Raw genomic sequence first — 21,359 nt, 5'->3', positions numbered from 1 at the left:
CTCCAGATCATTTTACAAATGAGGAAACTGAGGCAAGTAGAATGAAGTGACTTGCCTAGGGTCATATACTAGTGTCTGAGGCCAGATGTGAAATCAGGAAGAGAAATCTTCCTCATTCCAGGCCCAGCACTCTATCCACTGTGCCCCCTAGCTTTCCACATAAAGACTACAACAAAATTTTTAAAAAATTTTTTTTAATTTCAAAGCTGAGAATGGAGCCTGAAAAAAGTAGATATAAATTTTTAACCAAAGCAGGTAACATGAGTTGTGTAGACCACAGATTCCAGGGAATTACTAGGTCTTTTTCTTAGAACAAACCCCTGAGCTCTTCATACAAACCTTGTTCTTCTGCATGGAAAACTTAAGAGTAATCCATTAGTCACGAGCAAGTGGATTTTTATGATGGTTTTTCAACATCAATCATATACATGCTGTTCTCAGTAACTTCAAAAAAAATATAAAGAATACAGAGTCCCCCCACATGCTGTGCATTTGTGAACTACAGAAAAGCATTCAATTTGGTGGAAACAATGGTAGTATTGAAAACATTGAATGATACTGGTGTAAATCCAGCATATGTTGACATCACCAAGGAGATGAACAGTACTTGCAAACTGTGTTGAATCATCACTCACAAAAGCATTGGACAGAGGGTACAATCTTCCCTAAACTATTTGGGCTTACCTTGGAAATGTTGCTTTGGCACCTTGACTGGAAAAACAGAGCTATGACTGATGGTAAACCCTTCTTACATTTGTTTTGAGCAAACAATTGTGTTTTATTAGCATAAGTCAAACTATAGCAGCTGCTAAGTGATTGACCCACTCGGAAGGGACCGTGATTAAAGATGAACAGTGCTAGAAAAGCACAGAACATATAGATGCCTGGGAGATGAAGAAAATAGTGAAATCAGTCACCAAATATGGCATCATGGACAAAAAATAGATCAGAAGATGCAAAATTTATCTGCAGTCATTCCAGTTGTTTCTATTATGTACCCATATAGATTACAGGGTAAATGTTTTAACACAAAGTGTAGTTTACAAAGACCAATTCATCAGTATGTAGGTCCCCACAAGTAAGGAAAAGCAGAAGCTGGTTTTAGAGGGCCCCATACTATAATGGAAAGAATGAAGTTCAGAACAGTAAAGGAGGAATTCTTCACAATAGTGATAACATGTGTTGGAGTCTGCCTATCATAGGAAAAGACATGGGATGAGTTATGTATCAGGGAAAAATGCCAATAGACATACTATCTGGCTAATAGATTAGATCCCACAGAACTATAAAAAGCCAGCCAGGCCCCTGAAAGTTCAGACACAAGCTATACAAACAAAGAGAGTTGCTGCCGTTTGTCCTTTGTTCTCAAAGAGGACCATGATGCAAAGAATGTGTATGCTATGTGGTATCTGCCCTTTGATTGTGACAGCAACTAAGAGCAAATATGAACATATATCTGAGGAAGTGGATTTTCCTTGTGTTTTGGTATAATATGAATACTGAATCTTCCTAAACCCCAGGTAGAAGTTGCACATTAGCCGGATAACATTCAACATTAACTAATTGCTAGATAGAAATTATAATAAATACATACAAGAAGTAACAAAGCATAATGAATATAAGGCCTCTGAGACTGTAAGACCTGATTTCAAGTCTTGCCTCTGATACACCAGAAAGTCCCTATACCGATGAAATTGGAGGTTCTGATACATTTTATGCGTATTTCTATATAAACATGTCATACATCTTTATGCATCAAGTTAAATTTTAATCAATCAGGATCTACTGACCACCTTCTAAATGTAAGGAACTATGTTATTCGAGTTTTGTGATACACAGAAGAAAAAGTATTTTATAGTCTAATGACACGTATGCCTATGAACCAAAGTAATTAAGAGGGGAAAAAATCCTGTAGCCCTTTCAAAATCTTTGCAAAAGGACTAAGAGAATATTGATAAAAGGAAGGAATCTAGACTAGGTAAGAGATCAGTAGAAATAAATGAGAACGAGCACCCTGGTATTCTCCAATTTGCTCCCTTTTCTTCAATAGCTAGAGCATGAGATACACAATCCAACTGGCTTTTCTTTTCCAACTGCAGGTAGGATAGCATTACCATCAATTCCAGATTCCAAATAAAATCTACATTTTGCCCTCTACTTTCAAAGTTGGCACAGAATTACAGCAGCCTCTGGTGGAGTCTGTGTATACAATAGTCTGCTAAAGTTCTAGTCTGCTGCCTCACTTAAAGCACTAGCAGAGGTGGATATACTGGCAGAGTATTCACTTTGGCAGGTCCTACTTTGAGGCAATGTGATTGATGTAGGGCAAAGACAATGGGCTTTGGAGAAAGAAAAGCTCCATTTGGATCCTGGCTCTGCTACTCACTGCCTGCATGACTGAGCGTATCGCTTAACTTCTCTGGCCTGTTTCCTTTTCTGTACAACAAAAGGGTTCAACTGTATAACCTCTAAAGGTCCTCTACCATCTCTAAATGACATATAATTCTATGAGTAACCTAAGGAAACAAGCCTAGAGTTCATCCTCAGAGAGGTGGCCATCAAGAGATGAGTATTTTTGGTCACTAACTGAAACATCATCTAAGGTATGGAAGGGTCCTAGCTAAAGGAGCCTGTCCTGATTCCCTTTAATGTTCTTGCCTTGTCTCAAATCATAATCTTAAACCATTTATCCTGTGTTTCTCTTGTTTGTACATAGTTGTTTGCATGCAACCCTCTCTCCCCCCATTAAACTATGAGCTTCTTGAGAGCAGGGACTCCCCCCACCCCTTTCTTTGTATCCTCAGTGTTTAACATAGTGTCTGGCACATAGTAGGCAATAAATAGATGCTTATTGACTGACTGGAAGGCTTTTGATCTATATTAGATGGAGGGAATATTCATATTTGATGAAATCAAGAATCCTAGGTAGAATCATACTTATTGATGACTTAGGTTTAGATCAGAAGGTTTTCACCTGGGACCTTTGAAATTGTTTGAACGTTTTGATATCCATATTCCAACATAATTGGTCTCTTTTATGATCTTATTTTATGCGCTGGAAAACTTCATTCTGAGAATGGTCTATGGCTTCACCAAACTTACATGACATAAAAAAGGAAAAAAATCTTTGGTTTAAAAATGAATCTACAATAGAGTGTCAACCCAAATCCTTAGTAGAGTTTTTAAATGTTGACTTTTGGGAAACCCTGCATATGGACTAAACTGTTCATGAAAATGAAAGTAGTGAAGGGGACATTTAACAAAAATGTCTGAATTTATTGATGTTAAACAAAATCCCTTAATTATTCCATGTTCAAAAATATATCATCTATCTGGAATTGTTGGGGAAATGAAATATTCTCTACACGTGGATTTTTAAGTCAACTTGCTCCCTTTTGAAGATTGAAACTTAAAACCAAAAACCTCTTTTGATGGAAGTTTTCCTAAGATACTGTACAACTCCCTGTCCTCTTAAATTACTAAGTATTTCACAAATGTAATCTCATCTTCATGACTCAGGGTCATAATTATAAATAGTTATTGTATAGTAGTGTAATAATACAATAGAGACCATGCAGGTGTGCAAGGTTGTTTGTGCTTCTGCATTTTTTTGATACTTTACTGCTTATAGGAGTAATCTCCTTCCTGTCTGTCAGGTTGCCAGCTGTCACTTTCCACTGTTGTCTGTGGTCATATCTTGGAGGTCCTAAGAGACTGGATGACCAATTGTCAAGGATGTTATATAAGGGACCTAAATCAAAAGTCCAAGGAGGAATGGCCACATCAGCAAGGAAGAACTAGGCTTCAGAGGACACTAAATCAGGAGTGATCAGAAGCAAATGACACTGGCAGTGTTTCTGTGGGGTTCAGTCACACTAGGGAAGCCTCGGCCCGCACTTCCAATCCTATAGTTTCTGATTCTGAATGGTACTAGGCCAGATCAGACCTTGATGGAAAAAAAAAAAAGAGTATGCCTGCCCTTGCTATCTACCAGCCTTACTCCTTTCTAATCTGTGATGTTTAAATTTGTTGTGGGTTTATGTAACAAGATTGGTTTTCTGATTTCTATGTGCCAATTTAGTATCACCTAACCCCTGAGGGTGAGCCTGAGGGTCTTTTCTCTAGAACGAAGTGAATAGACTTTGTAACAACTATTTCGGCAACTCAGAATTTTTTTTCCTAGCTTACTGAAAGTCTAATACAAATAAATGAGGATGCTACAGTGTTAAACATTTTGCTACACTGATCCAATCCCATTAGAACAAAGATTTTTTAAAGTTGTAAATTCAAGTAAAACTGATTTAGCATATGTATGTATGTATGTATGTATGTATGTATGTATGTATGTGTGTGTGTGTATGTATAAAACCTATTTTTGAACTTCATTAACTAAATTTACTTGAAAAATTCAATTGGAATGATGACCAGGAAATCCCCAAACTTTCAATACTTTTTTTAGTCATATTTAGCAGACATTCCAGGACTAAGAAATACCTGTTTGACTTTGGATTTTTAAATTATTATACAGGTTGTTTCTGCAAGGAAGAACAGCAGACAACATAAGTAGATCCATTGCTTTTCATTTCAACTATAGCCATAATGACACCACACATTTATAGAGTGCTAAGTATTCTATATACATTCATTATTTCATCTGATATTCACAACTCTGTGAAGTAGGTTGTGCAAGTATTATTTCATTATGCAGAAGAGGAAACTGAGGCAGAAGGTGAAGGGATTTACCCAAGGTTACAGTGGCAGAGTAAAGACTTCAACCCAGATCTTTCCCTTCTAAGTCAAGTACTCACATTATAACGGGTCAGCACTATAGTAATTACATGGAAGCTTCTAAAATACTCTAACTGCAGCACTTCGGAATGCAACTACCATGGAGTCAGTTCCAGATAAACAATGATGATAACATTAGGTAAATAAAAGATATAATAAAGCGAGAATATATTAGTGTGCTGATTTTATTGATAGCAGAAATAACACATTGTCTTGTTTTATATGTAAAAGCATTTGTTTTATTGTAATTCAGAATTTTTTCCAAGCTTTTGTGTGGATCAATTGGATATTTTTTCTTCAATCCACCCCATCTTTCTTGAGATTGCAACATCCACCACTTCTGCATGTTATTCTGAAGGGAAAGCTAGAGGTCCATCATCAGGTCTTGACCAGGATAGTTTAGTCAATGGCTCCTTTTGTTAGAAACTGTTATTCCTTTAAAAGGAGAAAAGGAAAGAAGAGAAATTAGATTCCCAAACTGACTTGAAAGCGATTATTTTCAAAACACACTTCTCCTGAAACATATCTGTCAATCTAAAATATATTTATAAATATCAACAGACTTTGAGGAGAACAAATGGAACATTTTAGTCCAATCTGTAAGCATCGTTTTTATCAAGAAATAAGTGAACAAAAGCAAAAGGTATTTTACAAAGATTACCTTCTTCCCCCCCTGAGGATTTTTAAAGTGTACTCCCTGCACCTTCATTTTTAGTGTTAATGACTTTGGGGATTTAGGCGAACTGAGTAGCTTTCAGCAGTGATAGTTTTAAAAGAAAGTACATGACAAGGACCCTCTTTACTTTCTCTCTGAACTTTCCCTACTGGAAAGGATTTATTCCAAATACCTAATTTCTTTGTTTCTCCCTTCTTATCAGGCTGGAGTGACTCTCTAGGAGAAAATTTTTCTTGGAGGGAATGACAAACATAAAGGAACAAGGCAAATGGTGAAAAGGGCATAGTCTTCACTCTATTTAATGACACAGGTCCAAAGGTTAAGCTAGGGGCTGGGTGGCCTAAGGCTGACCCAACACTGCTACTAACTAATGTTGACTACTTTATTATTATTAACAAAGGTGAAATTAAATTATGGAGTCTTTTTTACCCATGTCTGTTTTTCCATCATCATTTCAGTAGAAAAAAAACAACAAAAAACTTTAAAAAAAAAAAAAAAAGCCCCAAAAGGCTGTTATAGCTATGGGTCCAGAAGTGTTGATGAAACTAGTAAGACTGTATTCTATTATCTTACCCTTTAATTTCCTTTTTAAAAAGAAAACACCCATATTTTTGATTCTCTACTGCCTCTAGGATAAAGGACAACCAACTCAACTTAAAAGCTTTAAAGTCTTCTACAATCTGGCTCCAAACCCTACTTTCACATCTTTTTTTTTTTTTTTTACAATACTCTTCCATGCTGTAGTGCATAGACAACTAGTTATTTCCTTTTCTAAAAAACTCAATTATTTTTATTTTCAGTTCCAAACTTTCTCATTCCCTCCACCCACTGAGAAGGCACAAGAAATAAAATACCTATTATATGTATGACATCAAGTAAAATATATTTCTGTATTAACCATGTTTCAGAAAAAAGAAACAAAGAAGAAGAAAGATGCTTCAATATGAGCTCTGAGTCTATCAATTCTCTATCTGAAGGTAGAGAGCTTTTTTCATCATGAGTACTTTGAATTGTAGTAGATCGTTGCATAAATAAAAGTCGCTAATTCTTTCATAGGTGACTATCTTTAAAATCTTGCTATTTCTGCGTAATTTGTTCTCCTTGTTCTGGTCACTTGAACTTTGCTTCAGTTCATGTGAGTTTCAAGGTTTTTTTGAAACCAATCCCCCTCATCATTTCTTACAGCAAAATAACATCAGCTATTCCAAGATTCAATTTGTCTTCAGTCTCCCTACATTCAGAGAATAACCCTACACAAGGAATGAGCTCCCTCTTCCTTTTCACCTATCAGAATCTTCTTTCTTCAAGGCTCCACTCAAGTATCACCTCCCTGTGAAGACTTGTCTGATCAATCTATCTGAAAAGTGTTCTTTCCCTCCTCAGATTTTCCTAGAACATTTTATCTTCATTATTCCTGTGCCTGCCCCCTCCCACATCATACACAAGAATGCAAGCTATTTAGGGGCAAGAACTTTTGTTTGTCTTTGGGTATCCCCACTGCATACGGCAGGTATATAATAAAGGTTTTTGGTGTTGTTTTGAGTTTTAAAATATTTATAGGGGAATATGTTGTTCTCTAGGATATGCTTACAATTAAAGCCAGAAACAGGAGCTAGGTTTTTAGTCGGGGTGAGGGTGGTTAGGGGTGGAAGAGCAGGCAGGAGAGTCTGCGAGAGTAGGAATGGGAGAAAGAAGGGGGCATCATAAGCAGTGGTATTTGGGAGTATCAGGAACTTGGGGAGTGGTACATATAGCTGTGCCCTGGAAACAAGGGAGACAGGTGGTAGGGTCTGGTACCCACAATTCCAGAGAGCCTATCCTCTTTAAGAAGATCAATAAGTAGCAAAAGGGTTATGCTGGCCACTTAGGAGGTTGATTGATTGGCTTGGAAGCAGTGATAGGGAGCATGGACAAGTAAACCAACACTTGTGGCTAGGTTGTCAGCGTCTTCTCATGAATAAGCCTGAAAAATTCTTAAGAAGTAGTACAATTAGGAAGGACTCAACAGTGTATCTGGGGTTGTGAATGGAAGAGTAAGAAAACCAGTGTCTGCAAGGGCTAGTGTAGAGTTAGAAAACAACAATCTCCTATACTGAATAGTGACCTGAGAAAAGCTTTATGTGAGGATAGGGTGATAATATGGATCATGAACCTGTAAGATCATATTCTCTTCACCTGCTGAGCTACTCCCAGTTCTTCTGGGAAGAAATAGCACTGCAGAAGGGGCCTTAGGTGAAGTGGAGGGGGAAGGGGAAATTACAGGATGTGAAGAAGACATCTGGTGGTTACTCAGCCAGGGTGACCATTTTCAGGTAACCTCTCCTATGGAAGGGACATGTTTAAGTCAATACTTCCAAAGTACTGCTTGTGATGCATTTATACTGTCCTTTACAAAGCTGATGGCCCATCAAAACTAAATGTCCATGTGGTCTGATTCTAGGATCTTAAAGCCACGTCCCATTATCCTACGGGAAAGTTTTTTGCTTCTAAGCACTGCGACAGGGAACGGTAGAATTCCAGTGTATCTATCAAAACCGTCCATGAGTCTTCCCTAGATATACAAACTCTTCCTTATTCAATAAAGGGCTTGGGCCACAATGTTGTGCTCACACAGAAGGGCCCATCAGCCCCGCGGGCATTGTTTCCTTCTCAAAAAGCCACTCTGCTGGTGTCATTGATTAGTTCTGTGGAATAACTTCCCAAAGTGATAGGGTACATGGTACAGTCTGTCAGCAAAGCTGACATTGTGAAATGTAATTCTCGCTGGATAAAAATGATGTCTTTAAGAACAGGCAAACAAAAGGTATTTCTTTAGTTAGTTCTCAACATTCAGTCATCATTTCGCAGGGTTCCTGTCAATATGTAAAAAGTTGCGCAGATGGTCCTTTCTTCACCAGAAACAAATGAAAAGCCAGGACGAGAAGATAAAAGTCTTGTCAGCACTCACTATGAGCAAAGCTCATACCTCGAAGCTTTTTACTATTTTTTTTTCTTAGACTCAGTTTTCATATAGTACTATGTACCTCTCATACAGGGCCACTAGGTGGCGCCATAGTGGTCCTGAAGTCAGGAAGATTCATATTCTTAAGTTCAAATCTGGCCTCAGACACTTACTAGCCATGTGACCCTAGGCAAGTCACTTAACCCTGTTTGCTTCAGTTTCCCCATCCATAAAATGAGCTGGAAAAGGAAACAGCAAACCACTCCATTATCTCTGCCAGGAAAATCCCAAATGGGGTCATGAAGAGTTAGACACAACTGAAAAATGACTGAACAACAACCTCTAAAATGCACTTACTATAGAGTATAATTATTTGTATATGTCATGTCCCCCTTCTAGACTATAAGATTCATGATAGCAGGAACTGTGTTACTTATATAAATTTTATATCTCGCTTTGTGCTGAGAACAGTATTAATACTTCAAATAATAGTCCCCTTCAAGGACGGAGGTGATGATGAAGACTTGGAAGTGAAGCTGTTTAATAATAAACATGTTGGAGAGAATTCTGGGAAGATGGCAGAGTAGGTCACAAAATCCCAAACTCTCCAGATTTACCCCACAAATAAGACAAGACAGCACCTCAGGACAAATGTAAAGTGGTAAAAACAAACAAGAGTTGGGACAGAACAGTGGTCCCTGGGAACAACTGGAGAAAATCTGAAGATAAATCCCAGGACTGAGGTTTGGCTCCTGTGAAGTATAAACACCTTCAAGCTAGTTGTGCTGAAATAAAAGCTGCCAGCCCTGGGGCTAGCTGGGTTGGGAGTCAGGCACCTGCATGGGGAAGATTGAGCAACCTCTGCTGAAAAGGGGTGATAAGGGATGTCAGGCCCAGCTGTGCTGCTGAGACATGGCCCTGGGCAAGAAGGAACCAGCACATGCCCGGTGAGTGCAGAAGCAGGGAGAGGGGACATCACTGGCTGTGGCCACTCACACGAAGGCAGAGTTCTTGGTTTCAGTTCCAGGCCAGTGGGGAGAAAGGAAAGGATCCGAGGCCAGAGGCAACAATCCCCCATGCCCCAGGACTTGAGGTGATTACAAAAATGAGCTCCTACAAATTAAAAAAAAATGAGCAGGCAAAGGAGAAAGAACCCAATCATAGAAAGTTACTATGGGAAAAGAGAAGACTGGGGTTCATCTTCAGAGGAGGATACCGAAGCAAAAAAGCTTCTCCTACCCCAAAGAGTAATGTCAAATGGTCACCTGCCCAAAAATAATTCACAGAAGAACTTTAAAAAGACTTTAAAAACCTATTGAGTGAGATTGAGGGGGAAAAAAGAACAATGCAAGAAAAACAAAATTATGAAAAGAAAATCAAACCAACTGAAAAAGGAGATGCTGCCTCTTAAGAAAACCACTCCTTGAAAATTAGAATTGGGAAAGTGGAAGACAGCAAAGTCATAAGAGACCAAGAAATAATAAAGAATGAAAAAAATAGAAGAGAATGTGAAACATCTCATAAGAAAAACAACTGATCTAGAGAACAGATGAAGAAAACATAAGAATAATCAGACTACCTGAAAGCTACAACCAAAAAAGAATCTTGATACAATAATACAAAAATAATTAAAGAAAATTGTCCTGAAGTGTTAGAACAAGAGGGGAAAGTAGAAATACAAAAAAATATTCCAATCACCACCTGAAAGAGATCCTATGAGGAAAAACTACAGGAATATCATAGTCAAATTCCAAAACCCCCAGCTCAAGGAGAAAATATTATGAGCAACAAGAAAAAAACAATTCAAATACAGCAGGGCAATATTAGAATCACACAGTAAGTGGTGACAATAAAAGACTGCAGGTCTTGGAACAGTATACATTGAAGGGAAAAAGAACTGAGCTTCCAGTCAAAAATATAATACCCAGCAAGGTTAAGCATAATCCTGAATGGGGGAGAAAAATGGACATTCATTGAATTGCCAGACTTTCAGGATTTTGTTGCAAAAAGACCCAAAATCAACAGAAAATTTGACACACAAGATCCAAGAGAAATATAAGGTAAACACCACAGATTAGTTACAAGGGACTCAATAAGGACAGACTGTTTACTTTTTATATGAGGAAATATAAACTGTATGTCTAAAATTGTTATTAGTAACTAAATAGTTGGCAAGAAATATTGGGGTAAAACTGAGTATGATGTGATTCTAAAAAGTAAAAACATTTAGGAAAAGGTAAAAAGAGTAAATATCTTATACAAAAGGGGTGTGAGAGGAAGAACTGACAGAGGAAGTAAATGGGGCAGGAAGACCAGTAGTTCTGGAGCCCTACTCTCCCCAGGAATGGGTTAAACAGGGAACAATACATACATACATACATACATACATACATACATACATGTGTGTGTGTGTGTGTGTGTGTCCATGTGTAAAGGCTTCTAAATTCATTTTTTAAAAATGGCTAAAGGGATAGGGAGAGGGGAGGAGATAAAGGAGGAATTTAAAAAAAAAAATTTAGATTTTTAATTTTTATTTTACAACACTCAGTTCCACAAATTTTTGAGTTCCAAATTTTCTTCCCCTTCCTCTTCTCGCCCCTCTTCCCCAAGATGCCATGGAATCTGATATATGTTCTACATATACCTTCTCATTAAACTTATTTACACAATAGTCAAGCTGTAAAGAAGAATTATGACCAATGGAATGAATCATGAGAAAGAAGAAGTAAAACCAAAAAAGAAGAGAAAAAAAAGAGAGCAAATAGTTTGCCTCAATCTGCATTCAGACTCTGTAATTTTTTCTCTGGATATAGATAGCTCTTTTTATCATGAGTCCTTTGGAACTACCTTTGAACCTTGTATTGCTGAGAAGAGCCAAAGTTAGTCAATACAGAAGCAATATGTCTGTGATTGTGTACAATGTTCTCCTGGTTCTTCTCCCCTAACTCAGCATCATATCATGTATGTTTTTCCAGGTTATTATGAAGTCCATATCTTCCCCATTTCTTATAGCACAATAGTATTCCATTACATTCATATACCATGATTTGTTTAGTCACTTCCCAATTTAGGGGCATCCCCTGCCTTTCCAATTCTTTGCTACCACAAAAAGAGTTGCTATAAATATTTTTGTACATACAGGTCCCTTTCCCACTTGTGTGATCTCTTTGGGATACAACCCTAGAAGTGGTATTGCTGGATCAAAGGGTATGCACATTTTTATAGCCCTTTGGGCATAGTTCCAAATTGCTCCCCAGAATGGCTGGATCAGTTCACAACTCCACCCACAATGTAACAGTGTTCCAATTTTCCCATTTGTCATGTTAGCCAATCTGACAGGAGAGACGTGGTACCTAAGAGTTGTTTTGATTTGCACTTCTCTAATCAATAGTGATTTAAAGCATTTTTTCATATGCCTATAGATATCTTTAATTTTTTCCTCTGAAAACTGCTGTTCATATCCTTCAACCATTTCTCAATTGGGGAATGACTTATATTCCTATAAATTTGGCTCAGTTCCCTGCATATTTTAGAGATGAGGCCTCTAACAGAGACATAAGTTCTAAAGACTTTCTCCCAATTTTCTGCTTCCCTCCTAATCTTTGTTACACTGGCTTTGTTTATACAAAAACTTTTCAATTTAACATAATCAAAATTATCCATTTTGCATTTTGGAATGGTCTCTATCTCTTGTTGCATCATGAATTCTTCCCTTTCCCGTAAGTCTAACAGGTAAACTATTCTTTGCTCTCCCAAATTGCTTATAGTATCAGCCTTTATTCCTAAATCATGAACCTATTTTGACTTTACTTTGGTATACAGTATAAGATGTTGGTCTATGCCCAGTTTCTGGCATACAATTTTCCAATTTTCCCAGCAGTTTTTGTGAAATAGTAAATTCTTAGCCCAGAAGCTGGATTCAAAGAGTAGATTGCTATAGCTGTTGACTACTGCGTCTTGTGCACCTAACCTATTCCACTGATCCACCACTCTTGTTTCTTAGCCAGTACCAAGTAGTTTTGATGACTTGCTGCTTTATAGTACAGTTTAACATCTGGGATGGCTAGGCCACCTTCCCTAGCATTCCTTTTCATTAATTCCCTTGATATTCTGGACCTTTTGCTCTTCCAGATGAATTTTGTTATTATTTTATCCACCTTATCCGTATATATTTTATCCATAAAATAAATTTTTGGCAGTTTGATGGGTATGGCATTAAATAAGCAAATTAATTTAGGTAAAATGTTCATTTTTATTATATTAGCTCGGCATAACCATGAGCAACTGATGCTTTTCCATTTATTTAGATGTGACTTTATTTGTGTGAAAAGTGTTTCATAATTATGTTCCTATAGGGCCTGGGTTTGTCTTGGCAGGTAGACTCCCAAATATTTTATAGTGTCTACAGTAATTTTCAATGGAATTTATCTTTCTATCTCTTGCTGTTGGGCTTTATTAGTAACATATAGTAATGCCAAGGATTTATGTGGGTTTATTTTATAACCTGCAACTTTGCTAAAGTTTTTTATTATTTCAAGTAGTTTTTTACTTGATTCTCTAGGATTCTCTAGGTAGATCATCATATCATCTGCAAAGAGTGATAACTTAGTTTCTTCTTTGCCTATTCTAATTCCTTCAATTTCCTTTTCTTCTCTTATTGCTAAAGCTAACATTTCTAGTATCAAATTGAATAATAGGGGTGATAATGGACGTCCTTGTTTCACCCTGGATCTTACTGGGAATGGATCTAGCTTATCCCCATTACATATAATGCTTGCTGTTGGTTTTAGGTAGATGCTACTTATAATTTTAAGGAAGACTCCATTTATTCCCAAGCTTTCTAATGTTTTTAATAGGAACGGATGTTGTATTTTGTCAAAAGCTTTTTCTGCATATATTGAGATAATCATATGGTTTCTGCTAGTTTTGCTGTTGATATGATCAATTATGCTGATAGTTTTCCTAATATTGAACCAGCCTTGCATTCCTAGAATAAATCCTACCTAGTCAAAAATGTATTATCCTCGTGATAAGTTGCTGCAATTTTTTTGCTAATATTTTGTTTAAAATTTTTGCATCAATATTCATTAGGTAAATTGGTCCATAATTTTCCTTCTCTGTTTTGACTCTTCCTGGTTTAGGTATTAGTACTATATTTGTGTCATAAAAAGAATTTGGTAGGACTCTCTTTGCCTATTTTCCCAAATAGTCTATAAGGTATGGGAATTGATTGTTCTTTAAATGTTTGATAGAATTCACATGTAAAACCATCTGGCCCTGAAGATTTTTTCCTAGGGAGTTCATTGATGACTTGCTCAATTTCTTTTTCTGAGATGGGGCATTTAGGTATTTTACTTCCTCTTCTGTATTTTTGTAAATATTCATCCATTTCCCTCAGGTTGTCACATTTATGGGCATACAATTGGGCAAAATAATTCCTAATTATTGTTTTAATTTCCTCTTCATTGGAGGTGGATTCACCCTTTTCATTTTTGATACTGGCAATTTGGTTTTCTTCTTTTTTTAATCAAATTGACCAAAGGTTTATCGATTTTATTGGTTTTTTCATAAAACCAACTCTTTCAATTTTATTAATCTCTCTGGTTTTCAGTATTTCTAATTTGGTATTTAATTGAGGGTTTTCAATTTGTTCTTTTTCTACCTTTTTCATTTGCATGCCCTTTTCATTGATCTCTAAAGGAGGGATTTTTTTAGAGGGAACCCTACTCACATCAGATCTAGATTAAAAAGAGAACAAAATATACATTTAGAAGAGAATAAAATTCTTCTAAATTTATAAAGAAATAAGAGGGTGAGGGAAAAGGATGGGGGGTCATAGAAGGCTGTCTAGATTAATGAGAATGGGAAAGAAGGAATAACATCTATTTGGAAGGCTATAAAAGTCTTCTAAATTCAGATAGAAACAAGATGATAAGGGGAAAGGGTGGGGGCAGGAGCAGATAAGGTAGGGAATCTTTAGAGGGGAGGAGAGGTTAAATAATAGAAGGGCAAGGTAGCAGGTAGAAGAAAAGTAGAAGAGTCAGGAGGGGTAGGAAATAAGAGACACACACAAACAAAATAAAGATCAGGAGTAGAATTTATTAGGGAAAAAAGCAGAAGTAGTAATCATGATCTCAGACAAAGTTAGAATAGATTTGCTCAAAAGAGAAAAAATAAGGAAACTATAAACTATATGTCAGCCATATTAATCAATACTGTTTTAGACTGTTTAAAATAACTAGTCGGTATAAGGTTGGAATACTGCTGTGGTATAGGAAATGATGAGTTGGTGGACTTAGAAAAAAACAGAAAGACTTGGACTTATCAAGGAAAATGTTATCCACCCTCAGAGAAAGAGAGGATAAACAAGTAGAGTAGTACAATCTACATGAATATATATGTCTATATATGAGTATGATTATAGATATCTATGCATATGTACATATGTATATGTATAAGAGTGTATTACATATATACATACACGTTTGTGTGCATATGTGTATATCTAGTGTGTGTGTGTGTGTGTGTGTGTGTGTGTGTATAAATATAACCATGCCTAATTGTAGCCTTTGGGGGGTGGGGGGAGAGAAAGGGGGAAAAAAAGAACAAAGTAAAAAGTGCACAACAGAGAACAAAAGAAGCCTTACAATGAAGCAAAGAAAAGATGGACAGCTCTGAATATCATTGGTAGTATTTATTATACAGGCTTTCTTGAAATGGAAATTTATTGTTCTATATTTTGAATCTTCTTTTATGTTCTGCTATGCACATGGCAAAGGTTTTTTTCCTTTTCTTATTGTGTATTTAAGTTTTAGTGTAAGTTTAAAATAAATTAATTTTTAAAAATATAAAAATATAAACATGTTGAACTTAAGTCTTTTTACACAAATTTGCCTTTTTTTTCTGGTCTTCATAAAATCTATCCTGCGCTTATTCAGCTGGAGTTCTGTTTTGGCCTTTTAGCTAGATTCTGTGCCTCCAATCTTTCCCTTCACCCCCTTCTATGGTATCTCACAGAGTCAGACTAGTCAGCCATCTTACTTCACATCATTCTGATCATATTAATTTCCTATTCACTGGCTTACTGCAGTTTCCAACTGCAGGTTTACTTGTGCATTGAATTCAAACTCCTAATCATGTGCCTGAGGCTACTAATTACTGTTTGTTCCTTTCTAATTTTTTCATTTCCCATTATACTTCAGTTCATAGTCTCTATCCCAGAGAAGTAAAACTACTCAGTGCCTCCCACACACTCTATTCTCATGTGTCTTCAAGCTTGCCTCCTATTTCCCTCCTCCCAGAAAAGCTTTAATATTTCTCTCTACTCAATCATGTCCCACTTTATCTTAAAATTTGAGCTGAAAATTTACCTTCATGAAACCTTTCCAAAGTTATCACTACCTCATTCCTGTTAATAGCTCTAGTCATTCTGGAAATTTCTCAAAAGAGGTATGGGTAATGTGGCACTGCTCAAATTTGTTAACATATTAATAGTCTTCTTGTATGCTGGTTCTGTCACTTTCCTATCTGTGTGATTTTGATCAAGTAACAAACTCTATAGGCCCCTACATATATAAAAGGAAGAGGCTAGAATATCACTTCTAAGGTTTCTTCTAGCTTAGAAGACTTTCATAATTGTCTCCTTCCTTTAACAAAACTATAACTATTTGATATGTCTTCAGGTAGACCTCCAGGTTACCTGGAACATTTTGGGTTTGCCCAGAAATTAAAGGTCCTTGAATGCTGTTTCTTCTTGTGTAGCCCAAGTTGGTCACTTGACCTGGCTCAGTTCTGACTTGCTTCCAGTTCAGTGCCTAATCCTGATATCCATCCCTCATCCTATTTCTTAACCCTGCTTCCCAAGATCTATGACCTGGCCCTGCTTCCTATTGTGTTCTCACTCACTTACAGCTTTCGCTATGTTGCTTTCAAACCTACCAGTGCACTTTTCGGGAACATCATCTTCACTTCTATGGAAAATGCTGCCACAAAGATTCATCATGACAGCAAAGGTGAAAGCATGGGGCAACTAAGGACAATGAGTATGGCCAAGAACTAAAGCTAGCAGCAGTGGTTAACAGGGTTAAACAAAAGGGTGACTGGGGCAAGAAATATTCTAGCTGTCCAGGCTTCCATGTTTTACCCTGTTTGGATAAATGTCTTCCCCAAAAATCCAAGTAAAGTTAAGGACTACTACATATGTTTCAAATGCAAGCTCACTGGGGGCAGTGACGAAAACCTTTCCCTATTTTTTATTTCAAAGTTTCTGCATACTATGGGTATTTACTAATTTCTTTTTTTTTTATTTGAAACTGAATATCCCTATTTCAACCAGGCTGGAAGCACAGTGACCACTCATGGGTTTAATTCTAACATTTATTGGTATGGAAACTTTAGCCTAATAATATTCCACAAATTATATTGAAAGGACCTTACAGGATATCCCCGGCAGCTAGATGATGCAGTAGATAGAGCACAGGACCTGGAATCGGGAAGACCTGTGTTCAAATCTGACTTCAGAAACTTACTGGCTATGTAACCCTGGACAAATCATTTAATTCTGCTTGCCTCAGTTTCTTCATCTGTAAAATGAGTTGGAGAAGGAAATGGTGAACCTTCCAGTATCTTTGCCAAGAAAATCCTAAATGGAGTCACAAAGAGTCATACATGACTGAAACTACTAAACAACAACAAAAAGAGGATATCTAGTCCTTAATTTTGCAGATGTGGAAACTGAGACCAGTGACTTGCCTTAGGTTAATTTATATAGGAGCTGAAGGGCACAACAGACTACAGTGTGGGCATAGAAGCTGATGTAATTTGTGCACTCCCTATTTAAAATCTAGGAATGTTACTTAGTATAGCTGTTTGCCTTTAGGGTACTTAAAACATGAGGAAGCTTACTCTCTCCACATGCTGCAAGGGCACAGGATCACCAAGGAAAATGAAGAATGAATGACTTATAATAAAAGCTGGAAACAATCTATCCATGAAGAAGAAAAATGGAACCAAATAATTATAAAAACATAGAGATTGACTATAGAATCGACTTAGCAGCAGTATGGCATAAGACAGGTAACATTATATAGGGAAAAAAGATCTGGATTTGAAGTCAGAAGAAGAGAGTTCAAATTCTGAAGCAGCAAGGTGGTGTATATAGCTCTGAGCCCGGAATTAAGACAACCTGAGTTCAAATCAGTCTTTAGACATCGGTTGAGTGAGCCTGGGCAAGGCACTTAACTTCTATTTGCTTCAGTTTCTTCAGCTGGAAAATAAGGATACTGAGAACATCCATCTTCCTGGGTTGTTATGAGGCTCAAATGAGATAATACCTGTAAAGTGCTTAGCACAGTGCCTAGCATATGGTAAGTTCTTAATAAATGCTTGTTCCCTTCCTTTCATTTACTACTGGTGTAACTCTGGGTAAGTAATTTCACCTCCCCTGGGCCTCAGCTTTCTCACTCGTAAAAGGAGGTTGTGTAAACAGTTGATCTTCCAAGTATAAATCCTATGGTCTTACTTTTTTCGAAGAGATGACTACAAAGTACTTTCCCTGTTCTATCATTATTATCTCTAACGAAAATTTGATTAGAGTAACAGGCAGCCAAAGAAGACACTGAAAGCATACTGAGATTAAAACTACCGGTTGAAAAATATAAGAGGTATAGCATATTTTAAAGCTAATGATAGCCTTTAGATAAGAAAAAAAAGACAGAAAAATCTCCCTTTCAGAAAATTAAAGTAATATTTTCAGGCATGTTGACAAAGCTGAATTTTGAAATGTTACAGTTTCATATTCTAGGACAGCATATTGAAGGGGATTTTTTTTTCCTGCTTCATGAGTCTTTATAAGCTTTCTCTTCTACTAAAATGAAAATACTGTAACTGATAAATACATTTTCCCCAGCTGAGCTTTAATTACCAAGCTCAAAGCACACGTGTTTTGATTATTCTCTTTATTCAAATTGTTTTTGGCAATAAGATGTTTATAATGATAGCATCATTGGTTGCCAAGAAAAAAAATTCATCTGATGTCAGGTATCAAAAATTCTCTTGATATTTCATATTCTCAGTGTAAGCCAATAAACCAAAAGGCACCGAGCATCCTAAGTACAGTGCATACTTGAACACTGACAGAAGAGGCAATCTTCATGACATTGCAATTCCATAAGGAAGTTCAAGACAGTTTACATACTACCACATACAGAGATGGATATACTTTGCCTTGGGGGAACCAGAGACCTGAAAGATTTCTGCATCATCTTAATGTCTGTTTCAACAAATTTAAAAGGTTTAAAATTTAAAAGACTGCATATAGCTTTCACAAAAAAAAAAAAGAAAAAGTCATTCAATTATAAGTACCCTGGTTAAGTTAAAATTACATTTTACCTCTAGTTAGTAAGCAGATTTCTCATATACTAATTTGGTCTTGCTTTTTAAGTTATTTAGTGGATACAGGACTGAACATACACACTCACACACACACTCACACACACCCCATTTTATATATGTATTATTTAGATATATATTATTCAACATTTAAATATTGTTGTTGTTCAGTCATTCAGTCATGTCTGACTAGTGGTGACTTCTTGGACTGTACTGCCCATGGAGCAAAGATTCTGGATGGGTTTGCTATTTTCTTCTCTAGTAAATTAAGGCAAAAGAGGTTAAGTGGTTTGCCCAGGGTCACAAAACTAGTGTCTGAGGCTGGACTTGAAGTCAGGTCTTCCTGCCTCCAGGCCCAGCGCTCTATCCACTGAACCACTTAGTTGCTTTTAATTATTATGATATGTAATAATGTGTAATATTATTAAATTCTATGTAATGTATGTTTAGTCCTTTATCCGCATATTCATACACACACACACACACACACACGCACGCACACACGCACACACATATATGAATATATGTATGTATCCGGCATACTTTTTTTTCTGGAAAGGTAGTTGTTAAACATTTGCCAGCACACCCCTGCCTGTATCTACTCTATGTATCATGTATATACCTATTTATGTACAAGTTGTCTCCCCCAGGAGAATGTAAGTTTCTTGAGGGCTGGAACTGTTTTTCTTTGTATCCCCAGCCATTAGCAGTGCCTGGCATATTATGTTCAATAAATCCTTGTTAAGGGGCAGCTAGGTGGCGCAGTGAGTAGAATCTGGTCAACAACTTCTGTCTGCCTTAGCTTCCTCAACTATAAAATAAAGACTGGGCAGCTAGGTGGTGCAGTGCGTAGAGCACTGGAGTCAGGAGGACCTGAGTTCACATCCAGTTTCAGACACTTGACACCCTTACTAGCTGTGTGACCTTGGGCAAGTTACTTAACCCCAATTGCCCTGCCTTCTCCCCTCCCCCCCAAAAATTTAAAAAATAAATCCTTGTTGATTGAACTACTGATCTATGATTTCATAAGTGAGAAAGTTCCCTCTACCAATTCAAATATCAGTGTCCAAACAGAGTCTCTTTAAGAGTTACTATGGATGAAAAAAATTCACCTCCTGGGTGGTGAACTTTCTCATGATGTGACTCTCCAAACTTTATAGGATTCTCTTGAAATGTCAGAGGTATAATCAATTCCTTGAACCCTGGCAAAATCTGCCACTGATATAACCTTTGAAAATCAATCAATTAATAAGTGTTTACCAAGCACCTACTATGTGCCAGAGCCACATACATATCATGACAAGGCATCAGTGTACAAGTTTACTGGGGCTTCCTAAAGGTTAACTTGGTAATTTTTGGCATACAAAAGCAAAATGCGAGAGCAAGAAAGCTCTCTTGTGTGATACTTTGGGCAGTCAGTCACTGATCTCAGCTAATCAGTCTACTTCTCCTCTGTTAATTAGTTTGTCTGTTTTTATTTCTAGTTGTCCTGATTCATACCATGCTTGACTCTAAGGCTTTATCAATTTATTTTAGAAGTAGGAAAGGAATAAAGCCTAAATACGTCAAAGAAGTATGTGTTAGATTAAAAAAAAAAGCCAAGAGCAAAAGTGAAAAGCGTTAGATGTACTGATTCAGCTTTCTGAGATCATTCAAAAGCTAGTCAGTCAACACTTACTTTACATCCACTCTGTGTAAATTCTTCAAGGTACTAAGAAGAATACAAAATAAATAGAAGATAGGGTAGTCTCTGCTCTTAAAGAGTTCATAGATATAATTTCTAGACTATGAAGAGCCTCAGAGAAGGCTAACAAACATAGATCCTAACTATATTTTAGGGAGTTTGAATGACAAAACAAGGTGATGGTTCAGGAAAAATACATCCTGAATGAAAAGAGGAGCAAAAGAACAGAAAGAAAGAGTACAACACAGGAAGGTTGTACATAGAATTTTCTAAAAATGTTTCAATGGAGAATTGAGATAGAAATTATAGTTGGTATCACTATTATTCCTAATGTGACAGGTAACTTCACCCACTTAATATTATTGGTTAGGGACAGAATTTTACATAGTAGAGGAAGGAAACATTTAAAAATAAAAGAACTGCCACAATGACTGGTATGACTTCAAGATGAATCATGCCCCTCCCCCTATGTCTTTTCCATTTATTTTAATGATGCTGATCTTCAGGCAGCCCTTCTCTCTCCCAAACTCTTTAAAATGAAGGCCACAGGATTATAGTCCAATAAACAATCTTGTTACCTTCATTCCCTTCCCAAAGTCATACTGAGAAGCTATTTTCCTTCCTTCAAACATGAAATGATGTGAAGAGTAAAGCCAATTCTCAATTATCCAGATCAATGGATTTTCTCTACTTTTTCTTCTTCCTGCATTTGCTTCCCACTGTCCAACTTTGGACTATTCCCCTGTTGGCAAGTATCAACAGGAGGTGGGCAAAGGCAGAGAAAAAAATTAAACTTTACTCAGTCTGCTTTTATCCTTCTTAACAGCTATGGGAGGGTTGGTGGAAAAAAAGGTTAAGGACGGTATTATTCCATATAATGT

At 36.8% G+C, this 21,359-nt stretch overlaps 1 protein-coding gene across 2 annotated transcripts in view; it reads right to left on the bottom strand.

Annotated features, from left to right (window-relative positions):
- Positions 1 to 5,004: 5,004 nt before the first annotated feature.
- The window catches only part of TDRD3 (tudor domain containing 3), a 206,823-nt gene continuing 190,468 nt past the window's right edge, over positions 5,005 to 21,359 (bottom strand). For both annotated transcript variants that reach the window (XM_036755196.1, XM_036755197.1), the window contains one exon: positions 5,005 to 5,223. The gene's annotated coding sequence lies outside the window, so the exon portion shown is untranslated. The remainder of the gene's footprint in view (positions 5,224 to 21,359) is intronic.

Source organism: Trichosurus vulpecula, chromosome 4 (genome assembly GCF_011100635.1).
Source record: "Trichosurus vulpecula isolate mTriVul1 chromosome 4, mTriVul1.pri, whole genome shotgun sequence".
Taxonomy (NCBI): domain Eukaryota; kingdom Metazoa; phylum Chordata; class Mammalia; order Diprotodontia; family Phalangeridae; genus Trichosurus; species Trichosurus vulpecula.
This window is presented reverse-complemented; position numbering and strand designations above follow the sequence as displayed.